Source organism: Micrasema longulum, unplaced genomic scaffold (assembly GCF_059751315.1).
Source record: "Micrasema longulum isolate JH-2025_06_02 unplaced genomic scaffold, ASM5975131v1 h1tg001165l, whole genome shotgun sequence".
Lineage (NCBI taxonomy): Eukaryota > Metazoa > Arthropoda > Insecta > Trichoptera > Brachycentridae > Micrasema > Micrasema longulum.
In genome coordinates, this window is record NW_028278352.1 from 79,804 (window position 1) to 88,780 (window position 8,977).

Below are 8,977 nucleotides of genomic sequence, written 5' to 3' on the forward strand. Positions count from 1 at the left end.
GGATACCATATGCTCCAACTAGGGGAGCGGACATAGAATGATGATGATGACCTGTTTAAGTGTACCAGTATTATTATTGTGCATGTTAGCAAGGTAATGTAATGTAATTTTATTTAGATATTTTATACGATATTTTTATGTTTTTTCATTATGTATTTTTGTATTATTTAATTTAGTATTACTCTTATTTGGCGTATTATTTATTACTTCTATTTCTTACTATACTATAGAGTGAGGTTCTAGAAACCTTATCTTAAATACCATTTAAATTTTTAAAAATATATACGAGTATAATTATTCTTTTTCTATTGATTTCAATGATACAATTTCAGAAAACAAAATGATTATGCATAAATCTAAATTTGTAAAACTCATGTTTTAATATTTTTATCAGAATATCTTTTTTAGATTGCATTATTTGGAATTTTATTATTTATTACTAATACCATGTTTTTTTAGATTGTTATTCTATTGCATCACATGTCATTATAATTAAATCTAATTAATTTTACCATGTATTTTTTTATTGTTAATTATTATGGGTTGACACGGGCATAGCCTTTTAATTATTAATAAGTTCATAAATATTTAAACAAGTTGAATTTTGAATTGATAAATAAATTAAATGTATGAGGGTGTGTATATGTGAATAAGTGTGTGAGTAGTGTAATGTATGTGACAATGTGAAATTATTACTCAAACTTTCTGCAAAAATATGTTGTAGGATTAAATTGTATTTTATGACAAAATAGGAAATAAGGTGAAAATGGTTTTGAATGAATTTCTAATTCTAATTTGGGCATTTTTTTTTTTTTAAGAAAAGCTTTTTCTTTAGATAAATCAATATGAATTGGATTGCATGACCCATTTTGCTTAAAAGCTTGGGATTTAGACTGTATTCGGCACCCCTGTGAAGTGCAGTAGCAAAATGCGCCGTATAATTCAGAAATAAATATCCCCTATCAAGAGGGGGAAGAGATCTAGATGAATGGGGATAGATGGGCATAGAAAGAGAAGAGGAAAGAGAAATGGTTTTGAGGTTTTCTTATGAATCGTTCAATGTCGGGGAACCCAATGGCGCGCAACCAAAATAGCCCATCCGAAAGTTAATAAAACGAAATTTCGCGGAAATAAAAAGCCGTATGCTCGGTTCTATGGAAGTTTTATGCAAAGATGTGCCGTTCCACAATAGGCTTCAACGAAAAACAAAGCCTCCCATTTCATTCAAATTCATTTTATTGAAATCCATAGTATGCACATGTACATGAATGTATACTGAATAGCTGAAACATTCTAGGATAACTCTATTATTGTTTTCTTCACTTTTCTATGTAAAACCCGTAAAAATATATTCATTTTGAGGTTAGTGACTAACGAATGTTTCAGGTGTCATGTTTAATTATGTTTACAAATTGAAACAAGAGAATCTTTGAAAAAATACATGGTTTGTATTATTCCATATTACGGATTTTTGACTTTGACACGAATTCGAGACAATACAGTTAAAATAATTTTTGTTATTAGTAAAGGTAAATAGTAAGATTTTATATGTAACATTCCGTTCTCATTATACTGTTAATTGTTTATTTATATTTCCGTTCATAAATATTTTTTCTGTAAAACATCCCCTGGCACTTGTATTAATGATCACAATATGTATTTGTGTTTTTTAAGTAACCAATTATTGATTTTTTTAAATTGATTTATTACATAAACATATATTTATTGTATTGACCTTTCACGTGACAAGAAATAAGTCCTAATTCTATCTGTCAGTCTGTAGCACTTACTATGCACAACACAGGGAGAGTCCGATGTATTGCAGGGTACCCGCTGGCACAGCGCGGGTTTAAACTGTGTAACTCGGTTATAAGCTTAGACTATACCCTGTCTGCGTAATCTATAAGTGTGAAAGCACTACAATTAATGACGTGAATCATACACGTATAAAACATGTGAGTCAAGGACCTGTAAATACTATTTCCTCTATCGTTCTTGTGCAAGCTATTTTTTTTTTCATCTATTTATATATTTAACATGCTTCATTTTTTCTGGCTGCAATACGTTCCCACTTGCTATTTGATGATGCTCACGTTGACACACACCTGAACACCTACTTCCACACAAATACACAAAAACAACTTACTTTCATACAAATACACACAAACACACCCTTTTGTTTACCACAATTTAATATGCATGATTTTCATTTCGAAACTTCGTTGGCCTGTCTTGAAACAGTATATTTTAAATGTTATTCTATCATTGTTGACTGTTTATTTCTGTAAAACAAATAAAAAATAAATACGACCTAAGCCAAAAACAACAGGTACACAAAGACACGTGAATTCAAGAAACTGAACATAAAACTATACAGTAAAAACAAACAAAGGCAAAAGAATAAAATTTCTCATTTAAAAAAACTTGAGTTACGTTTTAAGAACACAATAACTTATTAAAAAGTTCATTAGAAAACAATTTACCTTCATTTTAGAGTGTGCCATCGTTTAAGCCGACTAGTAAATTTTCTTAAGCTTAGCTGGGCTCAGCTAGATTTTAAATGAATTCCACCAGCTTTGTAGAACTCTGGATTAATTTATAGATTAACACGCCCTTTTATAGGGTGCATTCTTGTGTAAAATTTCTTAAGAGAAAGAAATGCCTGATCAAAGGAAGCGGGTGGGAGTTTGATAAAATCTTATTATGTGGGAGACATATTTATTGTTTGGTGAGAAAATCCCTCGGAAACATTTTAAACATAGTGTTGATTTTTTGTAAATGCTGCAAAAGACGTTTAATGGATTTTCAAGAGGTCTTATTGAAGTTTTTTATTTAAGATAATGGAATTTTAAAAAGGCGGTGAGGTAGTGGCACTACAAGGTTACTATGCGGTATTCTATTTGTTGATTGTGTGGTATATGAGTTATGGTCAAAAGCCTTGTTTTTTTTAATTTATTGAAAAAGAGAGACAAGACATTTTCAAAAAAGGATTAAGGAAGTCTAGACACTTACAGGATTTTTAAAATTTTTATTTATTTTTATTATTACATAAGGCTTTTACAAACATGAAAGTTTTATAATATTTATATAAAATATAGTATATAAAAGTATATAAAAAAAAATACAATATAAAGCAACAAACGATAGAACAGTGTTTTGAAGTAAAAATGGTATAAAAAAAAAGATGGACTGTCATCGACTGGTTTAAGTGGCGACTTGAGGAAGAGGAAGAGGAAGAGGAAGAGGAAGAGGAAGAGGAAGAGGAAGAGGAAGAGGAAGAGGAAGAGGAAGAGGAAGAGGAAGAGGAAGAGGAAGAGGAAGAGGAAGAGGAAGAGGAAGAGGAAGAGGAAGAGGAAGAGGAAGAGGAAGAGGAAGAGGAAGAGGAAGAGGAAGAGGAAGAGGAAGAGGAAGAGGAAGAGGAAGAGGAAGAGGAAGAGGAAGAGGAAGAGGAAGAGGAAGAGGAAGAGGAAGAGGAAGAGGAAGAGGAAGAGGAAGAGGAAGAGGAAGAGGAAGAGGAAGAGGAAGAGGAAGAGGAAGAGGAAGAGGAAGAGGAAGAGGAAGAGGAAGAGGAAGAGGAAGAGGAAGAGGAAGAGGAAGAGGAAGAGGAAGAGGAATTTTGTTATTTTAAAATTTAGTTGATAAAATGGTCTATTTGTTGTCCTAATAATTGTATCCATTATTTTCAGGAGTTATTTTGTAAAATAAATCACATCAATTATAATTATTCCTCAGGAACTCGAAAAAGAAAAGCCATAAAATGGGCGAATATTGAAAAAAATATCTAATTAAACTGAATAAATTGCAAACATTTTAATTGGCAGGGACATTTAAAATGAAAGATGGGTTCGTTTTTATTTTATGGAAGTTTTTTCGTACTGGAGAAGGACAAAACAAAACTTCGCGGCACTTAAAATTGAAATTAATCTTAGTTAGAAAAATATTTTAATGATATGACATTGGTAAGCAATATTGGTACACCTATGTTATTTATAAACTTAATATTTTGAGTTTGTTCAAATGTTTGTAACCTGGTACAAACATTTGCTATTATTAACAATGTTTAGAGTCTAATGTTTTTAGACCAATATTGTAATATAACCCGCTTAAGAATTCGTGTTAAGAGTTCGGATAATTTTTATAAATGACATTTTTTCCAAAAAAACTTTTACATTTTCTAACATTAAACATTTTATCTGCATTCTACACAACTAATCAAATCGAAACATTGTTAAAAAACTATTAAGATAAAGTTTCTCAATTTATAAATCAACAGATAAATCTGGCATATACCAATAAAATTGTAATGATTGCGATTCTATCCACATTAGAAAAAATAAAAAAAGCTTTGATACTAGAGTAGAAGAATACTTAAGGTGCCTAAATAATAACATTTTTTCTGAATTCGCCAACCATCTGATATATAAATATATATAAATAATGGGGTTGGGGTCTCATGGCCATGGCGGACTCACGAACCTGAGGCCCGAGATTCGAAACCCACGCTACCCCACTTGATTTCCATTTTATAATAGTGAGTTATTTACAATTCGTTGAAAATGGCCACCAAAATTGAAATATTTGGATAAATTATAAAAACGCTAATATTTTTTCAATTAAATAATATATATATATAAATATGTAATAATAAGAATTTTAATAAAGACACTGGATTAAAAGTTCTTCAGGTTGAAAATAAAATGTAATATTTAGACAACTTAGAAATATTAGAAATTTAAAAGTATAATCAATAATAATAAAAATATATAATGAACAACTTAACAATATTTCCTTTAGACCACTCCTGTCTTGTTTTAAAGGTCGTATTCATCTCACTCCATATCCCCCCCCATCTTTACAAGAACAACATGACAAACAGACTTTATTTATTAGCTCCATATGTTTCGATTTTACATAACGTAAATACTGTTAAAATGAAATACGATAATATTCGTTAGTTGAGTATACCTTGATAAAGAAGCTTGTGGAGCTTTATATTCGGTCTGCAAAACAAGTAAAAAATAATTGCTTAAAAAAAAGTAGTTTTTTATTCATTTATTGTATTAATTTATTTAAATAAAAAAACTACGTCCTTTTAATCAAAATATTCAACATTTAAAAAAAAAACAAAATTATAGGTTGAATATAGTTTTCTGTATATTACTAGGTACTAAGGCGGCTTCCGTGGTGTAGTGGTCAAGACGCTTGACTCACGCATGAAAAGTTCCGGGTTCGATTCCCGGTGAGAACACAAAAATTAAAATGTGATTTTTCTCAAGCCTGGGTGTTCTGTGATGTAATTCACCACTGTAATTGGGCCTCCTTGGCCTGTTGTGCTGCAAAATAGAAATAAAATAAAATAATAAGCCAAAAAAAACATGCGAGTACTTGCGTAAAGTCACTTGTAAAAAGAAAAAGAATCACAATTTTAATAATATAAAACATAAAAATAAAAATAAAAAGATTTTTATTGTTAACCTGGTCCTAAGAAAACCTTTCCGTCAATAGATCCACACGGAGATACTCCAAATTATCATTTTTTTTCTTTAGAAGAAGAGAAAATAAATATAATATAAAAGTATACAAAAAAAACTAATATGTTTGTTAAAATATATTTAATATTTGCAATTCAGTCTGTAGCCTTTCCGTAATGGTTCTTAAGAGTGAGAACATATATATGAGGTTTATTGTCCATTGATCAATGACACAAACAGGTGAAATAATTTTACCTGAAATAAAGAATAATGACCGATAAAGCAAGTCATCATTTTATCTTTTTGAATATAATTCTTCTGTACGTGTAATGTCACTGAACCCCTTTTAAACGGTTCAACCGATTTACGTGCGTTTTTAAGCGAAATGTAGATCTTTGCGCTGCACGTGTTCGTAGATATATTTTTTTTTAATCGAATCTGTAAAAAAAGTTAGAAGCATATTTTCGATGAGAATGCATATACAAAAAAAAAAGTTTTTGTTTTCTGTGTTTAAAAGTTTGTTTTTTAATTTTTACTAAAACAACATTCGCTTTTTATGGATCCCAACCAGATTCTTTTCTTACATTCTTTATAATTTCTTCCTATTTATTTCTTTTTACTGCATTTTTGGTTAAAGGTATTAAAATAATATTAACTGACTTTCAATGCATTTGTGAAAATCGCATTCGTGAATAAAGTGCACCCCTGTTGGTAAGAAAAGCCGAGGTTGACATTTGCGAAAACAATTAAATTATTTTATGTCTTGAAATTCAACTATAAACAAGTGCCTAGGTACCTGCTTATCAGTTGCAAATGGTGATGTTATTTACATGTAAGCTATAAAAAAATATCATGTAATATTTGTACCTACATAGGAGGTACATAATATAATGTAAGTAATATATACTATTTATTGATATTTTTCTGTGGTTCTGTGTGATCCAACAACTCTCATCCATGAAATCAACTCAAACAATATAACTTCGTGATATATTATATTATAAAGATATATTATCTATTACTTTGATACATAATTCATTAAAACATAAATAAAAAATACCACTATAAATTCAGTCGATATTAGGTAATCAATTTAAATGTCAACTGGCCGAATTGTTCTAGCTATAAATAGTGCTAAAAAAGGCCGCGTCGAGCGCTATATGTCCTGTAATATGACGCATGAAAGTAATTATGATCTTATGTCAAAAGTATCATTTGAAAAAAAATAGTCTAAAAGAAACAATGTTTAAAATACTGTTTTCCAAATCAAGAATCTTCAAATGATTTGTGTAATCTGCATGTTTTATCTAAAAGAAAAAACCGGCACTGGGGTTAAGACATTTAAAATAAAGTATACCTATTTGTATGAAAAAACAAGCTGGAATAATCGGTTAGTTTCTTGGCTCGTCGCAGGCGCTGGGTAAGCTTTATTAATATTTATATTTGTATTAGAATTAAAATACAAACGGTAAAAAATGATTATAAATTAATGCTAATTATTTATTGCTTTTCTGTAAATAAAGTTACAATAAAACATTATTACGGTTAGTCAAATATAATGGTCAGTTGCGCATAATCGCTTCTATACACGGTTCGCCATTGCTGCTTATCAATGAAAAGTCTTTTTCCAAGGTTATGGCAGGCCAACGTTTGTCAGGTCCTCTAGTATTCAATATAATACAACGTTTCAATCAACGCTAGTGAACTTTCAAACAAATCGAAAGCCTATTTAGAATCATAAAGTCCACGCCATACTAATATTATTTCTTCATTTAGAATTAATAATAATAATATTGTAAACAAGCTCCGGTTTTATTTTGAGTGTTGTAAATCCTATGTGAATTAGTAATATGAAACGTGCTCTCGGCAAACTATTCCATACATTCCTTTAAATGCATTTTATACCGCGGAATTTCCTATAATCCCCTCAAAGTATTTTTTGTCACGTATGACTCCTAGCATATTCCGTGTATATCTATATATACTGTACTACTAAAATGAAAACCAGCTATTTCTTTCGAGTAATTAAGATCGGATAGTGGTAATCTAAATTAAACTAGAATTATACAATGGCTTTGAATATGGTTGTAATCCAGTGAAAGTATTTTGGACTAACGAACCCAGAAGTCCGAGTTTAAAAAAACTGTTACTTGTCAAAAAAAAATCCACAGTTTATCCTCGGCACGGGATTTTATCGAGAGAAGAAAATTTATAAGTTTGAAACTGCGAAACATGATTTATTTATTTATTATCATTTCATGTACACAATACAATACATTAAAACAAAGTTGCTTTGACGGTCAACTAGGGTTATGTTCTCCGTTTTAAGATAGTAAAAATATAAAAATGAAAATAAAAACCAAGTGACAATAAAGACTAAAAACAATATTTTTAGAAAAAGGTAGTAAATATAGTGAAATTATAGTAAAAAACATTGAAAAAACATATTTAAAAATACGTTGTAAAAACAAACAGTAAAAAATATATCAAATAACATAATAAAAAAAAACAAAAACAGTAATACTATCAACGCTTAAAATAAAAAAAATTAGTAATAGTTTATTTACATACATAACAAGAAGGAGTAACAGTGATTTTTTTACAGTTTTTTTTATCAAACTATGGTTGCCACAAAAACATAATAACACTAAAATTTATTTATTTATCGAGTTTGTTTTGTAAAAAGCCATACATTGCTATTTAAATATTGAAATGGAACACTATGATTTGTTGAATCTTGTAAACACGTGGTCACATAAACCTGTAATATTGCTAAGCAGTTCATTATTATTAAAAGCGTTCAATTAAATGCGCTTTTTCTTACCACGTGTAAGAAAACATTTTTTATATCCAATTTTCTGTAGCACTAAACTTCTTTATCCCTATAATCTGATACATTTTTGTGGTAATACATATCGCTGGATAATGTCTGCCTAACTAGGTTCAATCTGTTTTAAGGCAGACATTTTTTTTGCAACGTTAAATAATAATAAACCATCTAATTCAATGATCAAATTATAATTACAAAAACATGTATACCGCCAGAGACACAATAATCATATATCATTAATTTAAAAACCTGTAAATAAATTATCAGTTAGGGATTACCAAAATACAACTTTATTTGTCAGCATGCGTCGCACTCCGAGTATAAACACAAATTGGTCGGTATATAATTACAACACCAGGGGGTTTACTAGTATGGAAGGACTAGCTGTTTCTAGGTATTGTAATAAATATGGCAAAAGGACACTTTAATACAGTATAACTAAAATAAACAATATTACGAAAAGTAAGTTAAATATAGGAGTGAGACTTTCGCTCAAATCATGGGAATTGAATCAAATTTTCTTTAAAAAAGATTCGTGGTATTTACAATAAACATTTACTGCTTTAAATGCTCCTATCACCGTTAGTGCACATCATAGGTTTAAGGGTATGTTAGTTAACGCTGTAGTCTGGTAAAACGCTCGCAAAATGAGAAAATCATACGATTTTGCCATTTG